At 37.1% G+C, this 21,276-nt stretch overlaps 1 long non-coding RNA gene across 1 annotated transcript in view; it reads left to right on the top strand.

Moving 5' to 3' along the window:
* The window catches only part of LOC109268524 (uncharacterized), a 126,635-nt gene that overhangs the window by 52,656 nt on the left and 52,703 nt on the right, over positions 1-21,276 (top strand). Inside the window, exon 2 of the long non-coding RNA XR_002080691.2 lies at positions 19,032-19,082. This is a non-coding gene — a long non-coding RNA (uncharacterized LOC109268524). The remainder of the gene's footprint in view (positions 1-19,031; positions 19,083-21,276) is intronic.

The raw sequence follows: 21,276 nt of genomic DNA on the forward strand, positions 1-21,276 counted from the left end.
TCCGATATGTCATTTGCAAATATCTTTTCCCATTCCGTTGGTTGCCTTTTAGTTTTGTTGGTTGTTTCCTTTGCTGTGCAGAAGCTTTTTATCTTCATGAGGTCCCAATAGTTCATTTTTGCTTTTAATTCCCTTGCCTTTGGGGATATGTCAAGTAAGAAATTGCTACGGCTGAGGTCAGAGAGGTCTTTTCCTGCTTTCTCCTCTAAGGTTTTGATGGTTTCCTGTCTCACATTCAGGTCCTTTATCCATTTTGAGTTTATTTTGTGAATGGTGTGAGAAAGTGGTCTAATTTCAACCTTCTGCATGTTGCTGTCCAGTTCTCCCAGCACCATTTGTTAAAGAGACTGTCTTTTTTCCATTGGATGTTCTTTCCTGCTTTGTCAAACATGAGTTGGCCATACGTTTGTGGGTCTAGTTCTGGGGTTTCTATTCTATTCCATTGGTCTATGTGTCTGTTTTTGTGCCAATACCATGCTGTCTTGATGATGACAGCTTTGTAGTAGAGGCTAAAGTCTGGGATTGTGATGTCTCCTGCTTTGGTCTTCTTCTTCAAAATTACTTTGGCTATTCGGGGCCTTTTGTGGTTCCATATGAATTTTAGGATTGCTTGTTCTAGTTTCGAGAAGAATGCTGGTGCAATTTTGATTGGGATTGCATTGAATGTGTAGATAGCTTTGGGTAGTATTGACATTTTGACAATATTTATTCTTCCAATCCATGAGCAGGGAATGTCTTTCCATTTCTTTATATCTTCTTCAATTACCTTCATAAGCTTTCTATAGTTTTCAGCATACAGATCTTTTACATCTTTGGTTAGATTTATTCCTAGGTATTTTATGCTTCTTGGTGCAATTGTGAATGGGATCAGTTTCTTCATTTGTCTTTCTGTTGCTTCATTGTTAGTGTATAAGAATGCAACTGATTTCTGTACATTGATTTTGTATCCTGCAACTTTGCTGAATTCATGTATCAGTTCTAGCAGACTTTTGGTGGAGTCTATCGGATTTTCCATGTATAATATCATGTCATCTGCAAAAAGCGAAAGCTTGACTTCATCTTTGCCAATTTTGATGCCTTTGATTTCCATTTGTTGTCTGATTGCTGATGCTAGAACTTCCAGCACTATGTTAAACAACAGCGGTGAGAGTGGGCATCCCTGTCGTGTTCCTGATCTCAGGGAAAAATGCTCTCCGTTTTTCCCCGTTGAGGATGATGTTAGCTGTGGGCTTTTCATAAATGGCTTTTATGATCTTTAAGTATGTTCCTTCTATCCCGACTTTCTCAAGGGTTTTTATTAAGAAATGGTGCTGGATTTTGTCAAAGGCCTTTTCTGCATCGATTGACAGGATCATATGGTTCTTCCCTTTTTTTTTGTTAATGTGATGTATCACGTTGATTGATTTGCGAATGTTGAACCAGCCCTGCATCCCAGGAATGAATCCCACTTGATCATGGTGAATAATTCTTTTTATATGCCGTTGAATTTGATTTGCTAGTATCTTATTGAGAATTTTTGCATCCATATTCATCAGGGATATTGGCCTGTACTTCTCTTTTTTTACTGGGTCTCTGTCTGGTTTAGGAATCAAAGTAATACTGGCTTCATAGAATGAGTCTGGAAGTTTTCCTTCCCTTTCTATTTTTTGGAATAGCTTGAGAAGGATAGGTATTATCTCTGCTTTAAACGCCTGGTAGAAGTCCCTTGGGAAGCCATCTGGCCCTGGACTCTTATTTTTTGGGAGATTTTTGATAACCGATTCAATTTCTTCGCTGGTTATGGGTCTGTTCAAGCTTTCTATTTCCTCCTGATTGAGTTTTGGAAGCGTGTGGGTGTTTAGGAATTTGTCCATTTCTTCCAGGTTGTCCAGTTTGTTTGCATATAATTTTTCATAGTATTCCCTGATAATTGTTTGTATCTCTGAGGGATTGGTTGTAATAATTCCATTTTCATTCATGATTTGATCTATTTGGGTCATCTCCCTTTTCTTTTTGAGAAGCCTGGCTAGAGGTTTGTCAATTTTGTTTATTCTTTCAAAAAACCAACTCTTGGTTTTGTTGATCTGCTCTACAGTTTTTTTAGATTCTATATTGTTTATTTCTGCTCTGATCTTTATTATTTCTCTTCTTCTGGTGGGTTTAGGCTGTCTTTGCTGTTCTGCTTCTATTTCCTTTAGGTGTGCTGTTAGATTTTGTATTTGGGATTTTTCTTGTTTCTTGACCTAGGCCTGGATTGCAATGTATATTCCTCTCAGGACTGCCTTTGCTGCGTCCCAAAGCATTTGGATTGTTGTATTTTCATTTTCGTTTGTTTCCATATATGTTTTAATTTCTTCTCTAATTGCCTGGTTGATCCACTCCTTCTTTAGTAGGGTGTTCTTTAACCTCCATGCTTTTGGAGGTTTTCCAGACTTTTTCCTGTGGTTGATTTCAAACTTCATAGCATTGTGGTCTGAAAGTATGCATGTTATGATCTCAATTCTTGTATACTTATGAAGGGCTGTTTTGTGACCCAGTATGTGATCTATCTTGGAGAATGTTCCATGTGTATTTGAGAAGAAAGTATATTCTGTTGCTTTGGGATGCAGAGTTCTAAATATATCTGTCAAGTCCATCTGATCCAGTGTATCATTCAGGGCCCTTGTTTCTTTATTGACCGTGTGTCCAGATTATCTACCCACTGCTTTAAGTGGAGTATTAAAGTCCCCTGCAATGACCACATTCTTATCAATAAGGTTGCTTATGTTTGTGAGTAATTGTTTTATATATTTGGGGGTTCTTGTATTTGGCGCATAGACATTTATAATTGTTAGCTCTTCCTGATGGATAGACCCTGTAATTATTATATAATGCCCTTCTTCATGTCTTGTTACAGCCTTTAATTTAAAGTCAAGTTTGTCTGATATAAGTATGGCTACTCCAGCTTTCTTTTGACTTCCAGTAGCATGATAGATAGTTCTCCATCCCCTCACTTTCAACCTGAAGGTGTCCTCAGGTCTAAAGTGAGTCTCTTGTAGACAGCAAATAGATGGGTCTTGTTTTTTTATCCATTCTGATACCCTATGTCTTTCGGTTGGAGCCTTTTAGTTCATTTACATTCAGTGTTATTATAGAAAGATATTGGTTTAGAGTCATTTTGATGTCTGTACGTTTCATGCTTGTAGCGATGTCTCTGGTACTTTGTCTCACAGGATCCCCCTTAGGATCTCTGGTAGGGCTGGTTTAGTGGTGATGAATTCCTTCAGTTTTTGTTTGGGAAGACCTTTATCTCTCCTTCTATTCTAAATGACAGACTTGCTGGACAAAGGATTCTCGGCTGCATATTTTTTTCTGTTCAGCACATTGAAGATCTCCTGCCATTCCTTTCTGGGCTGCCAAGTTTCAGTAGAGAGATCCGTCACAAGTCTTATCGGTCTCCCTTTATATGTTAGGGCACGTTTATCCCTCGCTGCTTTCAGAATTTTTTCTCTTTCCTTGTATTTTGCCAGTTTTACTATGATAGGTCGTGCAGAAGATCGATTCAAGTTACGTCTGAAGGGAGTTCTCTGTGCCTCTTGGATTTCAATGCCTTTTTCCTTCCCCAGATCTGGGAAGTTCTCAGCTATTATTTCTTCAAGTACACCTTCAGCACCTTTCCTTCTCTCTTCCTCCTCTGGAATACCAATTATGCATAGATTATTTCTCTTTAGTGCATCACTTAGTTCTCTAATTTTCCCCTCATACTCCTGGATTTTTTAATCTTTTTCTCAGCTTCTTTTTCCATAATTTTATCTTCTAGTTCTTCACCTATTCTCTCCTCTGCCTCTTCAATCCGAGCCACGGTTGTCTCCATTTTATTTTGCAGCTCATTGATAGCATTTTTTTAGCTCCTCCTGGCTGTTCCTTAGTCCCCTGATCTCTGTAGCAAGAGATTCTCTTCTGTCCTTTATACTGTTTTCAAGCCCAGCGATTAATTTTATGACTATTATTCTGAATTCACTTTCTGTTATATTGTTTAAATCCTTTTTGATCAGTTTGTTAGCTGTTGTTATTTCCTGGAGATTCTTTTGAGGGGAATTCTTCCATTTCGTCATTTTGGATAGTCCCTGGAATGGTGCAGAACTGCAGGGCACTTCCCCTGTGCTGTCTTGAAAAACCTGCGTTGGTGGACGGGCCGCAGTCAGACCTGATGTCTGCTCCCAGCCCACCGCTGGGGCCAAAGTCAGACTGGTGTGTGCCTTCTCTTCCCCTCTCCTGAGGGTGGGATTCACTGGGGTGGCATGGCCCATCTGGGCTACTTGCACACTGCCAGGCTTGTGGTGCTGGGGATCTGGCGTATTAGCTGGGGTGGATTGGCAAGGTGCACAGGGGCGGAAGGGGCAGGCTCAGGCTCGCTTTTCCTTCGGAGATCCTCTTCGGGAGGGGCCTTGCGGCACCAGGAGGGAGTCAGACCCACCGAGGGAGGGATCCACAGATGCACAGCGTTGGGTGTTTGCGCGGTGCAAAAAAGTTCCCTGGCAAGAACCGGTTCCCTTTGGGATTTTGGCTGGGGGGTGGGCGAGGGAGATGGCACTGGCGAGCACGTTTGTTCCCAGCCAAGCTGAGCTCTGTCGTCCAGGGCTCAACAACTCTCCCTCCCGTTGTCCTCCAGCCCTCCCGTTCTCCAAGCAGAGCTGTTAGCTTATAACCTTCCAGATGTCAAGTCCCGCTCACTGCAAACACACTCCATCTGGCCCCTCAGCTTTTGCAAGCCAGACTCCGGGGCTATGCTTGGCCGGTGGGCCGCCCCTCTGCCCTGGCTCCCTCCCGCCAGTCTGTGTAGCGTGCACCGCCTCGCTGCCCTTCCTACCCTCTTCCAATGGCCTCTCATCTGCTCTTGGCCCCAGAGACTCCATTCTCCTAGTCGTCTGGCGGTTTTCTGGGTTATTTAGGCAGGTGTAGGTGATCTAATCTAAGTGATCAGCAGGATGCGCTTGAGCCCAGGGTCCTCCTACGCCGCCATCTTCCCAGGATTCCCCTAGCTGTACTCTTAATCCTTTTTATTTCACCCTTCTCTTCCCCCCCCTTTTTGCAACTACCAGTTTCCTGTATATGAGTTTGTTTTTTGTCTTTTTTTCCCTTTGTTTATTCATTTCTTTCTTAATTGTCTACATATGAGTGAAATCATATGGTATGTTTTTTTCTGACTTATTTCACTTAGCACTATGCCCTCTAGGCCTACCCATGGTGTTTCAAATGGCAAGATCTTATTCTCTTTTATGGCTTAGTAATATTCCATTGTATGTATATACACCACATCTTTATTTATTCACCTATGGATGGACATTTGGGTTGCTTCCGTAGCTTGGCTATTGTAAATAATGTCGAAATAATCAGGGTGTGTATATTTTTCAAATTAGTATTTTTCAGGGGCACCTCGGTGACTCAGTCAGTTGAGTGTTCAAATCTTGATTTCAGTTCAGGTCATGATCCCAGGATTACAGGATCGAGCCCCACATCAGGCTCTATGTTGAAATTGAAGCCTACTTAAGATTCTCTCTCTTTCCCTCTGCTCCTCTCCCCCACTGCTCACTTGCTCTCTCTCTTAGATAAAAAATAATAGCGTTTTTCATTTTCTTTGGGTAAAAACCCAGTAGTGGAATTAGTGGATCATTTATTAGTGTATAGAAACGCAACAGATTTCTATCTGTTAATTTTGTACTCTATGACTTTACTGAATTCACTTATCAATTCTTATAGTATTATTGGTGGAGTCTTGAGAGTTTTCTATATGTAGTATCATGTCATCTGCAAACACTTAAACCTTTACTGCTTACTAATTTGAATGCCTTTTATTTCCTTTTCTTATCTGATTGCTGCAGCTAAGACTACCGGCAATATTTTGAATGATAGTAGTGGGAGTGGACATTCTTGTCTTGTTCCTGATCTTGGAGGATAACTTTTCAGTCTTTTCCCATTGAGGATGATGTTAGCTGTGAGTTTTGCATAGGTGGCCTTTATTATGTGGAGGTATATTCCCTCTAAACCTACTTTGTTGGGAGTTTTTATTAAGAATGCATGTTGCACTTTGTCAAATGCTTTTTCTGCAACTGTTGAGATAATCATACATCTTGTATCCATAAGTTGTCTTTTTTTTTTTTATTATTCATAGGTTGTCCTTTTTACTTTGTTGATAGTTTGCTGTGCAAAAGCTCTTCTGTTTGGTGTAGTCCTACTTGTTTATGTTTTATGTTTCTTGTGCTTTAGATGTCATATTCAAAAAGCCATTTGTCAATATTCATGTCAACCAACATTTTTCCTGTTTTCTTCTAGGAGTTTCATGGTTTCAAGTTTTACATTTAAGTCATTAGTGCATTTTGAGTTAATTTTTGTGAGTGGTGTAAGATAGGGGCCTAGTTTCATTCTTTTACATGTAATATCCAATTTTCCCAGCACCATTTATTAAAGAAACTGTCTTTTCTCCATTGACTGTTCCCTCGTCAAATATTAGTTGATATATATATCTTTGGTTTATTTCTGGGCTCTCAGTTCTGTTTGATCTCTTTGTTGTTAAACTACAACCATATTATTTTGATTTTTTATAGTATACTATATACTTTATAGTATAACTTAAATATCAAGAAGTGTAATGACTCCTGCTCTGCTCTTTCTCAGGATTGTTTTGGCTATTCAAGGTCTTTTGTGGTTCCATATACATTTTAGGATTTGTTTTTTTCTAGTTCTATGAATTCCATTGGAATCTTGATACGGGTTGCATTGAATCTATAAATGGCTTTGGTAATATTGACATTTTAACAATATTAATTTGTCCAATTCATGAACATGGGTTACCATTTGATTTCTTTCATCAGTGTATCATAGTTTTCAGAGTAAATATCTTTCACCTTTTTGGTTAAGTTTGTTTTTAGGTATTTTGTTGTTTTTGACGCTATTGTAAATGGGATCTTTTTTTTTTCTTTTTCATATAATTTGTTGGTGTATCAAAACACTACTGATTATGTATGTTAATTTTGTGTCGTGCAACTTTAATGAATTTGTTGATTAGATCTAATGTGTTTTGGTGAAGTTTTTATAATTTTCTATTTATAAAATCATGTCATTTGCAAATACAGAACATTGTACTTCTTTCTTTCTAATTCTGATTTTATTTTTAATTTATTTTTCTTGCTGATTGCTCTAGCTAGGACTTCCAATACTACGTTGAATAGAAATGGCAAGAGTAGTGATTACCTTTGTCATATTCCTGATCTTAGGGAAAAAGCTTTCAACTTTTCACCATTGTGTATAATAGCTGTGGGCTTGTCATATGTTGAGGTACATTCTTTCTGTACCTAATTTGTTAAGAGTTTTTATCATGAACGGATGTTGAATTTTGGCAAATGCTTCCTCTGTGTCAATTAACATGATCATATGATTTTTTTCTTTTATTCTGTTGTAATACAGCATATTGATTTGTCTGTGTGAAACCATCCTTGAATTCCAAATTCCAAATATAAATCCCACTTGAGCATGGCACATGATCCTTTTTAAAAACCTGCTAAATTTGGTTTGCCTTTGTGGCTTTTTTTTTTTTTTTTTTTGAGAATTCATCAGGGATATTGGCTTGTAGTTTTCCTATTGAGTCCTTTTCTAGCTTGGGTATCAGGATAATGCTAGCCTTATAAAATAAGTTGAGATCATTCCCCCTTTTTTGAATATTTGGACAAGTTTGAGAAGGATTAACATTAATTCTTTAAATGTTTGGTAAAATTCACCAGTGAAGTCATTTGGTCCTTGATTTTTGTTGTTGTTGTTGTTGCTGGGTGATTTTTCATTACTTATTTAATCTCCATACTAGTTGTGTGTCTGTTCAGACTCCATTTCTTCACAATTTAAAATTGGTAGGTTTTGTGTTTCTAGGAATTTATCCATTTCACTTAGGTTATTCAGATTTTTTGGCATATAATTGTTCATAGCAGTCTCTTATGACTCTTTTATTTCTGTAGCATCATTTATAATGTCTATATTTTCACTTCTGATTTATTTTAATTCCTTCTTTTTTACCTAGTCTTTTTGAGAGTTGGTCAATTTTGTTTATATTTTGAAAAAAAACAACTCAATCCATTTTTTTTTCCTTTTTGGAAGGTTTCTTTTCATTTATTTTTGCTCTAATCCTTATTTCCTTCCTTCTGATAATTTTGAGTTTAGTTTGTTTTTCCAGTTCCTTGAGGTATAATGCTGTTTGAGATCTTCTTCTTTAGTGTAGGTCTTTATCACTATGAAATTTATCCTTAGTACTGCTTTTACTGTATACCATAAGTTTTGGTAAGCTTTGTTTTTTTTTCATGTTTCTTAAGGCACTTTGCCATTTCCTTTTTGATTTTCTCTTTGACCCAACAGTCACTCCAGAGTGTGTATATTTTATTTTTTATTTGTATATTTTATTTGTATTTGTATATTTAATTTTCATTCCTTTTTTGATTTCTAGTTTAATTCCATATAGTCAGAACAAATACATGGTATCATTTCAGTTTTCTTAAACATTTTAAACTTGTTTCTTTGACCTAACTTGTGATCTACCCTGGAGAAAGAGCTGTGTGTGCTTGAATAGAATGGATTCTGTTCTTACGGGATGAACTGTTCTATATTTGTCTGTTAGGTCTATTTGGTCTACAGTATTATTTAAGCCCTCTTTTTCCTTATTGATAATCTCTCTGGATTTTCTGTCCGTTATTGAAGGAGGTTATTGAAATTTTATTATTTCATTGCTATCTATTTCTTCCTTAATTGCTGTCAATGTTTGCCTTATATATTTAGGTGCTCTCATATTGGGTGCATATAGGTTTATAATTGTTATATCTTCCTGATAAATTGACTCTTTTATCATTATATAATGTCCTTTGGGTCTCTGGTGACAGTTTTGATCTGAAGTCTGTTTTGTCTGATATGTGATGTGAGTATAGCTGCTGCTGTTCTCTTTTGCTTACCATTTGTATGGAGTATTTTTTTTTCCATCTCTTCAATTTCAGCCCATTTTCTTAAGTCTAGAGTTCTTATAGATGGTAGAGTTAGGTCTTTTTTTTTTTAATCCATTCAGCCCCCCAGTGCCTTCATGGACTGGTCTCATAAAGGAGAATATTCTTACCAATCAGCCCAGCATGAGATTCTAGAGGCCTCTACCAACTCTTTCCCTTCCAAGGGAGAAGTAGACAACTTTTGTCTATTCATTCTGTGCTGAGCCAGGGGGCAAGGTCAATGGAACCTACCATCCCAAACTGTTGCTTTTCTTATCCCTGGGCAGGTAGTCTTTGCCAGAACTGTAGGAGCTCCAAATATGGCAACTCAGAAGCCAAAGCTCTTAAAAGCCTCCTCAGAAATGTTGGGGCAATAGACATGTGAACCAATCTCTCCCTCCCTTGGTGAAACTGAAAGTTAGGGAGTCTCTTCCTGATTATACATCATCATTCCAGGAAAGGGTCTCTGGCAGGAAGGTGTCCCAAATCTCCCTACTAGCTTTTGTGAGTGTGGTTTTGCATACTCCCAGGAAATAAGAGCCTTTCAATTTTCTAATTGCTCACAAAGGAAACTTGTCCATTAATTCTTGAATCATTGTGTTTTTCAGGGAATTCTTCCTACCCCACAATGTTTCTGACATTACTTCCTGTACACTCTCAAAATATGGTAAAATGTTGGTAAATTTCCACTGAAGGATAGAATTCCTGAAGTTTTAAGTTAAAAGTGATTATTAACATTAAGGACATATCTATAATTATTTTGAAGAGTCAGTTGTACAAAAGATAGTGGAATAGGAGACTAGAATTTGTTATGATGGGTATCATACTGACTTAAAGTAAGCAACTTTCATATTTTTATAAGGCTATTTTATGATAAGGAATAATCTACAAGATAAAGGAAGGAATAAATTAAAACAAGGTACAATGAGATATGATTGTTTTCCAGGCTTAAGCATTGGTTCTTGTGGCTTCATATATAAGCAGAACTACTTGTATGAAGGCTAACACCTTCATTTTTTTTCTGTCTCCAAAGAAAACAAAACAAAACCAAAACCCTTTCTCTGTGTCTCTGTAGAAAACAGTCTCAAAGGACCTTATATAAAGACCTGATGTGACCTATCCTGTTTCACAGAAATCAGGTCCTTTAGACACAAAGTATAAAATGTATTTGGATGATCAGGACAGTAAGTTCTTTCTGGGGGAAGAAAATTAAATATTTCTACAAGTTGTTATGGTGACTCTAATGGGTCCTCATTGATAGGTGTGAGGAGTTTGGTAGGAGATCGACTGGAGAAAAAAAAATGTTGTCTGAGGCTTTCTGAAGATTACTGAGACAGGTCAGTAGTCTGTGTTTATACTGCTGCCTCAAGAACTGGGAGCCTATCAGGATATTTAGAACAACAAATGCTTGTGGAAGCTACACTGCTTCATTATTCCATTTCTCAATCAGATCTCAAGAGGTTTTCTTTCCCTCATTCACTCTAGTAGATGTTTTATTGTCTTTAGTCTAGGCTGTGGGCAAAATTGTGGTGGTTGTCCTAAAGGCCAGAGGGCTTGCTGACTTTGTCATAACTTCTTCTAGGTCTTAATATATATTTGGCTCACAGAAGACACCCCCCAAAAGGTTGCACCACCCCTCTCTTCCAATAAACGTTTCTATTTGAATTAAATTATTTGAATATTGTTTACCAATGTTAAATCACCATTCCAAAGATTCATTTAAGGCTTCCAATTTTCCCCCAATTTTAAAAATATTCAATCTGTTCATATATTCACAAAACCATTTATGCCACAGAAAAAGGAATGCTCTAATAATTTTTTAAAGTTTCTTTATTTTGAGAGAGAGAGAACAAGCAGGGGAGTGGCAGAGAGAGGAAAAGAGAGAATCCAAGGCAGGCTCCACACTGTCAGCACAGAGCCCAATGCAGAGCTTGAACTCATGACCCTGGGATCATGACCTGAGCTGAAATTAAAAGTCAGACGCTCAACTGACTGAGCCACCCAGGCACCCCACTCTAATAATTATTCTCACCTGCCTTGAGCTGGTATATGAAGGTGGTGAAAAGAGAAGTAATTTCCCAATGAATATGTATTATGGCAGGTTCAGGAAAACATATTTTTAGCACCTTGATAATATACAAAATGGCCATACATTTGCATGAGCGTTTTGCAAAGAGAGGAATTTAAAGAATGCAAGCACAAGGAAGTGAATGAAATTTCAAACAAATAAGGAATTTTAAAAACAAAAAACACATTTGGTAATAGAATGAGCCTTAGCAATTTACTATGAAACTTGAACGTTTTTTAATTGAATAAAGGTGGTTTTAGAAGCTTACTGAGAACGTTTTAGTTTGTAAAACTCAACTCATATTTAACTCAACAATTCACATGACCAAATTATAAGAAGGGTAGAAATGACTGCTGCTGGCCCTTCCCCACCAATGAGGAAGTTCTTTCCCAGCTCAATTCAGAAAACCCTTTACCCTATTTTCACCAGAATTCCACCCCAGCCATGCTTCTAAAGCTTTATGTGCATAAAAGTAACCTGGGAATTTTGATGAAATGAAAATTCTGATTACGAAGATTAGGTAAATATGAAGTAGAGTCTGAGATTGTACATTTCTAATGAGCCCTCAAATGAGGCTGATGCTGCTTATATTCAGAATTAAAACAAACAAACAAAAAACACACTGATGCCTGTTTCCTACAGCCAGAGTTTGTGATCTAGTCTATAGAAAGAGGGCCTGGACATTTGGAGTTTTAAATTTCCCCAGGGCAAAGTTTTAGAAGCACCATTTTAGAGCAAGACATGTTTAAATTTCCTCATCAGAAAGCTTGTTAAAATACCTGTTGCCAAGCCCTACCCAGACTCACTAGAGCTGAATCTCCAGGAGAAAGGCCTGGAAAGCAATATATTTAACAGTGATTGCTTCACATTAGAAAAGATTGGTAAACAGCATCCTGGACCAGTCATGGAGGCCAAGTATGTGATGTATAGTATTGGCCTAATGGGTCATGATCTGTTTTTACACCAATCACTCTGTCCTAGGAGGAAGCATCATATCGTGTAATTCTTTACACCTTTGTGGAGGATTGTTAAAAAAGAGAATCGGTTCTTCAAAGCAATGGAAGAGAGTGAATAGTCACTCTGAGACTTATTGTGAGTTAGGGAGGCTGCCTCTTAGTTTGTGCCTATTAGAGTTAACCTACCAATGCAGGATTTTTCATGTATGTGTATTTGCTATTTTTGTAAGCATATGTTATATGTGATATTTAAATTTTGGGGTTTTTTTCTCTTTTAAATATATACTTAGTGATATTTAAATTTTGTGTATTCTCATTTTCTGTCTTCTTTTGGCCTGCAAATTGTCTGTAGAGGGGTTTTCAATCAAGTCACTTTTCAAGAATCTAGTGATGTTGATGCTGATTCAAGTGTGTGCATATATAATATAGAAATGTGGTTTCTTAGCAAATATCCTGTAAGATTTTCAATTAAAACAATACAAGTAAGAGACACTGCTGAAACTAAAAGTTATTACTGTGTTCGTGTTGAGAAACAGGCTCTGTTCTTTTTTTTTTTTTTTTAATGTTTATTTATTTTTGAGAGAGAGAGACAGAGCATGAACAGGGGAGGGTCAGAGAGAGAGAGGGAGACACAGAATCTGAAACAGGCTCCAGGCTCTGAGCTGTCAGCACAAAGCCCGACGCGGGGCTCAAACTCACGGACCGCGAGATCGTGACCTGAGCCGAAGTCGGCCGCTTAACCGACTGAGCCACCCAGGCGCCCCAAAACAGGCTCTGTTCTAAAGCACAAAATATCTCTTCACCACCAAGATAAGTAGACTTGTCCCATAGGTATTGAAAATATTGGGTGGATTGTACAAACACCATTCTTTCGCCACTGATTGTTTAAAAGGTGCAGAAGTGTGAGACTCGGTTTCAAGGCAACACTAGTTTTGTGGAAATCCCTCTTTTGCTCTAATTATGTTTTTTTTTTCCTACATTAGACGGCATATGAAGGATATTCTGTTAGCATAAAATGTGATTGGTATGACATTTTGAGTGCTTTAGTTACAAGATGAGGAGAGTTAGTTGCCATTTGGTATTTCTACCTTTCTTTCAAAGCACTGTCCACTCAGGAGCAGTCCTGGTGGTAGGGCAGAAAACCAAAACAAAACCGGGAGACATACAAGGAAATACTGTCTCCACCCTCCTCCTTCCCCGCCCCGCCCCCCAACCATACCCTTGATATTTTGTTTCACTTCCCTCCATCTGAGCATATATCAACTCTCCTGAGGATACAGGAAGAACAGCTTATTTTTCCCTGTGGGTCACATGGAAAGGTACTTTGTTCACAGCTGTACACTAATGTTTAAATAGTGGGTGGCAAGTAACAGGAGTTCAATAAATACTTCTTCAATGAACAAATTTGTTCATTCAATTTCCTTAGCTGACCTGAATTAATCTTGTGGGGAAAGGGGTTGTGGAATATTTTTTCATATGTCATTTTATCCATCCATCTCATTTGCCACTTTCTTCAATCATCCTCCCTTATATCTAAGACAGCCAGGTTGCTTAAAATAATTCTCTGCCTTCCCCTAACCCCTCCCTTCTTGATTTGAGTTTGAAAACTTTTCTTTTCCTTGTTAGTTCTGTTTTTCCTTCTGCTTAAACGTATGTGGTAAACAAAATGTCTCAATATTGGATCCAGATCTCTTTGTGATGTGGTACATTCATATTGTAGGGAGGAGATGTCTTGTAAAATTCCCTAGGCAAAGTATAAAATGCAGTCTTTGACAAGAACAAATATGAATAAAATATGCAGTCTCTGAATACTTTCTAAAAGCTTTTATAATTTTTAGACATATTGGTTATCCAATTTTACAAGAAATCTCCCTGTATGTTTAATCCACTGATACAGACTATAATTGCATTCTAAAATACTGACACTGTGCTAATTTTTCCATATACCCCACAGAAAAATTTCCAAAAACTTGAATAAAAAATTTTGGAGAATATCTTCAATTGTAGAAAGCTTAAGTGGTTGAGTATACCACAATGTTGTAACCCTACTATATGTAATGGGTATTCTCTCAAGCACTTTGTACATTTAACAATTCATGGTATAGCTGTCAAGTTAAGGTCTCCATCGTGAGAGAATCCATCCTAGCTAATTCAAGCAGGATTCATTAAATCATATTATCCCACAGAATCTCTGAGGAGACCAAGGATTTAATTTTGACATGTAATTCAAATTATACCCCCAGGTCAGTCTAGAGGATACAGGCGTGGCATTCACTCTGCGAGTGCTGCCCTTGGAAACAAACATTTCTTGCCATCCTCACACCGTGATTCTTCAGGGAACTTCTTTCCTCAAGTCATTCTTTTCAAAATCAAAGTTGCACACAAATGTATCTTGTTGGAAAAGCCCAGGTCACATGCCCACAGTCACTTGCAAGAAAAGCTGGGTAAGTGAGATTTCTGTCTTTCTAGAAAGGTGACCCATATCATGTAAAGTCCCACAGCGAGAAAGACTGTCTAAAAGAATATGGGAAGACAGGAATGTCCATTACAGCAAATGTTAGAACCACCATGTTACAGATGAAGAACTAAGGCTCAGTGACTTTCTCAAAATTCCACAGCAAAAACTGACTTCAAACTCAGTTCTACCTGGTTCCAAAGCCTGAAGCCTTTGTGCTTTTTGCAGCAATGTCTTCTGTATGCAGCATTTTATCACGATGATTTTTTAAAATCAGATAAAATTGACATATAACATTGTATTAGTTTTAAGTGTATAATATTCATCACCATAGTTATGAGCTGTTTTTTTCCTCTTGTAATGAGAACTTTTAAGATCTACTCTTCTAGTAACTTTGAAATATATGACACAATATTGTTAACTACAGTTATTATGCTTACATTACATCCTCAGGACTAATTTATAGTGTAACGGGAAGTTTATACCTTTGGACTACCTTCACCTATTTCACCCAACCCCACCTCTGGTAACCACCAATCTGTTTTCTATATCTATGAGCTCTGTTTTGTTTTGTTTTCGATTCTACATATATGTGAGAACATACAGTATCTGTCTTACTCTGTCTGGCTTATTTTATTTAGCATAATGTGCTCAAGTCTATCCATGTTATGGCACCTTGCAGGATAATCTTCCATTGTATCCATATACCACACTAAATTTTCTTTATTCACTTATCTTTTGATGAACACAGCCTGTTTCCATTTCTTGGCTATTGTAAATAATGCTCAATAAACATGGAGGTGCAGAGGTGTTTCCGAGATAGTGATTTATTTTCAGATAAACACCCAGTAGTAGAATTGCTAGTTCATATGGTAGTTATATATATATATATAACTTTCTTTTGAGGAATCTCCATACTGTTTTCTGAAGTAGCTATATCAATTTATATTCTCTCAAACAGCGCACAAGAGCTCACTTTTCTGTCTATCCTTACCAACACTTGTTCTTTCTTGTCTTTTTGATAATATGCAATCTAATGGGTATGAGGTCAGCTCTCATTGTTTTGGTTTTCATTTCCCTGATGATTAGTGACATTGGACACATTTCATGGAGCTGTTGGTTGTTTGTATGTCATCTTTGGAAAAATGTTTATTCACATCCTCTGCCCATTTTTTAATTGTTTTTGTTCTACTGAGGTGTAGAAGTCCTTTAGATATTTTGTGTATTAACCCCTTATCACATATGTGGTTTGCAAATATTTTGCCCCTTTTGGTAGGTTACTTTTTCATATTGTAGAGGGTTTCTTCTGCTAAATGGAAGCTTTTTAGTTGGATGCAGCCCCACTTGTTCATTTTTGCATTTGTTGCCTTTGCTTTTCATGTCAAATCCAAGAAATCTTTGCAAGGGCCAACCCTAACCCTAACCCTGAGGAGGGAGAGAGAGAAACTGGGGAAGAGGGAGAGAGACATTGACTTTTAAAAATTGGCTCAGTGATCAGGGAGGCTGGCAAGTCCAAATCTGCAGGAGGTTGGAGACTCAGGGAAGAGCAAATGTTATAGTTCAAGTCCAAAGGCCTTCAGGCTGAAAAGACAGGGAAAGCCTATGTTGCAGTTTGTCTGAAGACCATCTGCTATCAGAGTTCCCTCTTGTTCAGAGAAGTTCAGTTTTCTGTTCTAGTCAGGACCTCAACTGATTGAATAAAGCAGATCATCCTTCATAATGTGGGCCTCATCCAAAGTCCACTTACTTAACACCCTCAAAGAAACATCCAGAGCACATATCTGGGCACCATGACTCAGTCAAGTTAACTTAAAATGAATGATCACAATGTGTCACAGATGTTATGATGTGCTTCTCTACATCCTATTGACACAGAAATTTCAAAACAATTAGCTAGCATTAGTTAGGATTAACTGTGAGATACACACACACACACACACACCCCTACCTCATTCTTTTGTGTTTGGAATTTCATTTTACCAAATTTGGAGGTGTGAAAAAAAATTACTATATTTAGGAAAGTTGGCTTTATCTGGTCTCAAGTACTTATTGATGATAAATAATTAGAAGTGGCTGTCATTGGAAGCTAAGTTGGAACATAAATACAAAATATTATTGGTTAATTTTCTTTGAATGTGCTTATACTATTTCTGAGATACTTCTATAATACTGAATACACTTTAAAACTATACTTATGCATCATAGGGAAAATAAAAGAAATTTCTAGATGAATACCCAACAAGTAATAGTATTAATTACAAATTTTCCCTATATATATGTATCCTCAGTATCTGTTTCTTAATTCAAATCAACACAAATGTACGTTATAATCTAAATTGGCTGGATATACATATATACCTTTTAAAATTAATTTTGAAGTCATAAACTTTTGAAACTATAAAAGATAAAATAATTTTCATTAGCACATATTTAAAAGTGTTCTTCTTAAAACTAGTGTGTTTTATTCTAACTCATAAAGTGGATTTTAATGATCTACAAAGCAAAACATTTGCCAGATGTGAATGAAAACAGGCAAAGATTGTTCCCCTGCTCACTCCATTTCCATCAGAGCTAAATGGGATTTTGAGATTTCTCATTTATAAAATGAGTTTATAGAATGAGGTAAACATGATTTTTAAAATATATTTTTCTTAAAATTTTTTTAATGTTTATTTATTTTTGAGAGAGAGAGAGAGAGCTCGCAAGTGGGGAAGGGGCAGAGAGAGAGGGAGACACAGAATCCAAAGCAGGCTCCAGGCTCTGAGCTGTCAGCACAGAGCCCAACGAGGGGCTGGAACTCATGCTATGAGATCAAGACCTGAGCCAAAGTCAGATCCTTAACCAGTTGAGCCACCCAGGTGCCCCTAAAATATATTTTTCTAAGTGTGAAAAGAAGTCATTGCAATAAGCCTATTTCTTTAATAGTTATTGTGTCTGTTATAGTAACCATATATTAGACTTTCAAAATAATTATTTCTGCTTTTCATTTTTTTTCCTAGACCTCACTGGAAAAAGGGCCTTTTAGAAGTTTGAGAAAGTCATTAGATTTTCCTAAAATATTACACACACACCCCAAAAAGAAAGAAAACTTCATTGAATCAAGAGGAAAAATACTATATTTAGAATTTAAAAAATAATAGAATGCATTTTTTATTTTTTAGAAGAAAAAATTATTCATCTAGAACACCCCAGAAGAAAATATTTTTAGTAGACTAGATTTGTTAATATAGAGAGTTAAATACTGAATGCCTTAGTTATTCTTTTCTCCCCCCCCCCCCCCCACTTTTTTTTTAATGTAGGAAGTCTGGGTGGGAAGAATCTACCTTCTCACTACTATTACCCAATGGAAAATTTAGAACCCTTTTCATTTAATGGGGCATGAACAGAGCAAGTAATTATATACTTGGTTTTTGCCTATCATTAAAATCTCTGTCAAATGTGAAAAGCACAGAAGAGTCAATTTATGGCTATGATTATCTATACATAGATGCAATTGACAGGCCTACATATAGAATAAATTATAAAATTTTAGAGCGCAATTAGATTCAAAGTACTCCTTCACCAAAATACATAATGTAGTATTCTAAGCATATAATTATGAGATTGAGGTAAATTTACAATATTGGCATTTGGATAAAAGTCCTTCATTGCAGAGAGAAATTCCAAGTGCCAACAAACTCAGTATTTTACTGTTGATTTCAATGTGTATGTCTGATGCTTTACATTTATACTGTGTTTAACCATCTCCTTTTCTTTGCTGTCAACTTACTTTAAAAAAAAAAAAAGTTATAAAGAAAAAAAATTCCCTCCCAAATCATGGGATCTCTTTTCAAAAGTTGTTCTACAAGTCAAGTAAGAAAGATAAACATTTTTTAGTGATATAAAACAGATAAATATCGTTAGAACCAAGGTGGTTTTCCAACTGAATACACAAGCTGGTAATATTTCCAGTAACATATCTGAGAACTATCAAGAGAGGAAAACAAAACAGAGCAACAAGAACAATAAAAAGACAACAAGAACGCTCCTCTTTGCATGAATTGTACCTGCCTTACTTAGCATAGTTGGTAAGATATCCACATTTTTAGGTTTTCTATGAATGCTGGTGTACATTCTTCTGCAACAAAGAAACTTTGATCTTGGAATAATTCAAACGAGGAAGGGGGAAGTGTGTTGGAAGTAAATAGTCTCCCTAAATAAACTTTGTGTATTATGTAGAAGAAACTGCCTTTGGAGCTAAGTAGCTGGAATATCCCACTTCTCATCATGGTCATTTTGACTACTGTTGATTTGTTTTGCATCCCTGTAGCCACTTTTATTCCACTACCTGAATGATACAATTAAAATGACTCATCTGTGTGTTTCTTAAATAGATGATGCTGATTGTATTTTGAATTTAGTGATGAAATTTCATTATGTACCATTACTTGAAATGTTGGTAAAAAGTTATGTTTATAGAGGCTAGTTGGGTGTTTTGGAAAAAAAGAAAAATTTGATATAAGTAATTGTGTTAGTTGAGGCTGCTGTAACAAGTAACCACAGATTGGGTGAGTTGAACAACAAAAATTTATTTCTCACAGTTCTGTGGACTGGGAAGTCCAAGATCAGGGCTCTGGCAGATCTGGTATCAGGTGAGTACATTCTGCCTGGTTTGTAGACAGCCCTGGTATCATTGTACCTTCTCATCAAAAAGTGAGAGAGAGTATGTGCTAGCGTTAGTCACATCACCCTCTTATAAGGACACTAATCCCATTCATGGAGGTTCTACATCATGACCTAATTCCCTCCCATAGCCCCCACGTCCTATTACAATTATATAGGGGGTTAGGATTTAAACATAGGAATTTGGGGAGATGAAAACATTCAGTCCACAGTAGATAATTATACTAATGGGTGACTAAGATTTATTAAAACTGATTGTAAATACTAACTAAACTCTAAAAAGGTACTGCCCATAGTAGAGCAAATATATTTCCTATAATACTCAGAAAGTACAGTTTGTTGCGGGGCGCCTGGGTGGCTCAGCTGGTTGAGCAACCGACTTCAGCTCAGGTCATGATCCCCCAGTTCGTGGGTTCAAGCCCCACATCAGGCTCTGTGCTGACAGCTCAGAGCCTGGAGCCTGCTTCAGATTCTGTGTTTCCCTGTCTCCCTGCCCCTCCTCCCTCAAAAATAAATAAACATTAAAAAACATTTAAAAAGGGGTGCCTGGGTGGCTCAGTCAGTTGAACATCTGACCAGCTCAGGTCATGATCTCATGGTTAGTGGGTTTGAATCCAGCATCGGGCTCTGTGCTGACAATTCAGATCCTGCTGGAGCCTGCTTTGGATTCTATGTCTCCCTCTCTCTCTCTGCCCCACCCCTGCTGTGCTCTGTCTCTCTCTGTCTCCGAAAAATGAATAAATATTTAAAAACATTTTTTTAAATTTAAAAACAAAGTACAATTTGTCTTAGTTGTTTTATTCTGGGGTGCCTGTGTGTCTCAGTTGGTTAAGCATCCAGCTCTCAGTTTCAACTCAGGTCACGATCTCACAGTTGGTGGGTTTGAGCACCACATCAGGCTCTGTACTGACAGTGAGAGCCTGATTGGGACTTCTCTCTCCCTTTCCCTAGCTTGCTCTCTATCTCAAAAATAAGTTTAAAAAATTTTAAATTGTTTTATCCTATTTTATGTTACATATACTATATATTATGTAATTATTACATACAATAAATATACATTCGATTTTTAGGTTAAAATAAAAGTTTACATTATATACCTTTATGTACTTATTACTTTAGGATTCTCTGTCTTGACTGGGTTTTAATTTTTTTTTTAACATTTCTTCATTTTCGAAAGGCAGAGAGAGAGAGACAGAGTGAGAATGGGGGAGGGGCAGAGAGAGGGAGACACAGAAACAGAAGCAGGCTCCAGGTTCTGAACTGTCAGCACAGAGCTGGATGCGGGGCTCGAACTCACAGACTGTGAGATCATGACCTGAGCCGAAGTCAGCCACTCAACCAACTAAGCCACCCAGGCGCCCCTTGACTGGGTTTTAAATGAACTGGCAAATAGAATTTATATTTTCTCTCTCTACTTTCACTTCATCACTAAGTAAATATATAAATAATGCCTTCATGTGTGGAGAAGGTACCTTACTGAAGATAGCTAGAAACATGTTTAAAGCGATGTGTTCTTGTCATTTTTTTTGCTTTTCTAAATTCTCACAGGCATAGTTAATTTTTAAGTTTCTCATCAAATGTGTAGTAGAACAACAACTAAAAATAATTATTGTTTGACCACATTAGTATATTCTGGCCCTATTAATTAACTGGACATTATATTTCACTTTTCAATGTCAATTCAAAAACAATAATAAAAATAAACAGGTTTTGGCTTCTCCATTTGGCTTAGAAATGAATTTGCCATTTTCTCAAATAGCATTAGCAGTAGGCCTTAAATAAAAGTCATTTCTAGGTAAGTGCTTGTCTCTTACAAGTCACTTAAGAATTAGATACAACACATTTGTCAGTTAAACAAAACCTTTGTGTACATCCCCCCTGAAGTCAGCAATGGAAATACTTCATCATGATCAGGAGCCAGAGTGTAAGAGGAACACAAAAACGCTGGGCTAAACCTGCCCCAAGGAAGGAAAGTTTTGTTTTGTTTCTGAATTCTCACAGAGGGGACTGATGAGTTAGCCCCTGGAAGAGGCAGTGATTCCATTATTTCTCGGACACTGGAAACCTACTTGGCTGCTTGTAATTAGAATAATCTTGCTGCTATGATTATTTGTCAGTGAAAGACAGGCCCTGTGGATTCATCTGTGCGCCCTGCTACAACAT

This window comes from Panthera pardus, unplaced genomic scaffold (genome assembly GCF_024362965.1).
Source record: "Panthera pardus isolate Hobbes unplaced genomic scaffold, ASM2436296v1 HiC_scaffold_24, whole genome shotgun sequence".
Classification (NCBI taxonomy): Eukaryota; Metazoa; Chordata; class Mammalia; order Carnivora; family Felidae; genus Panthera; species Panthera pardus.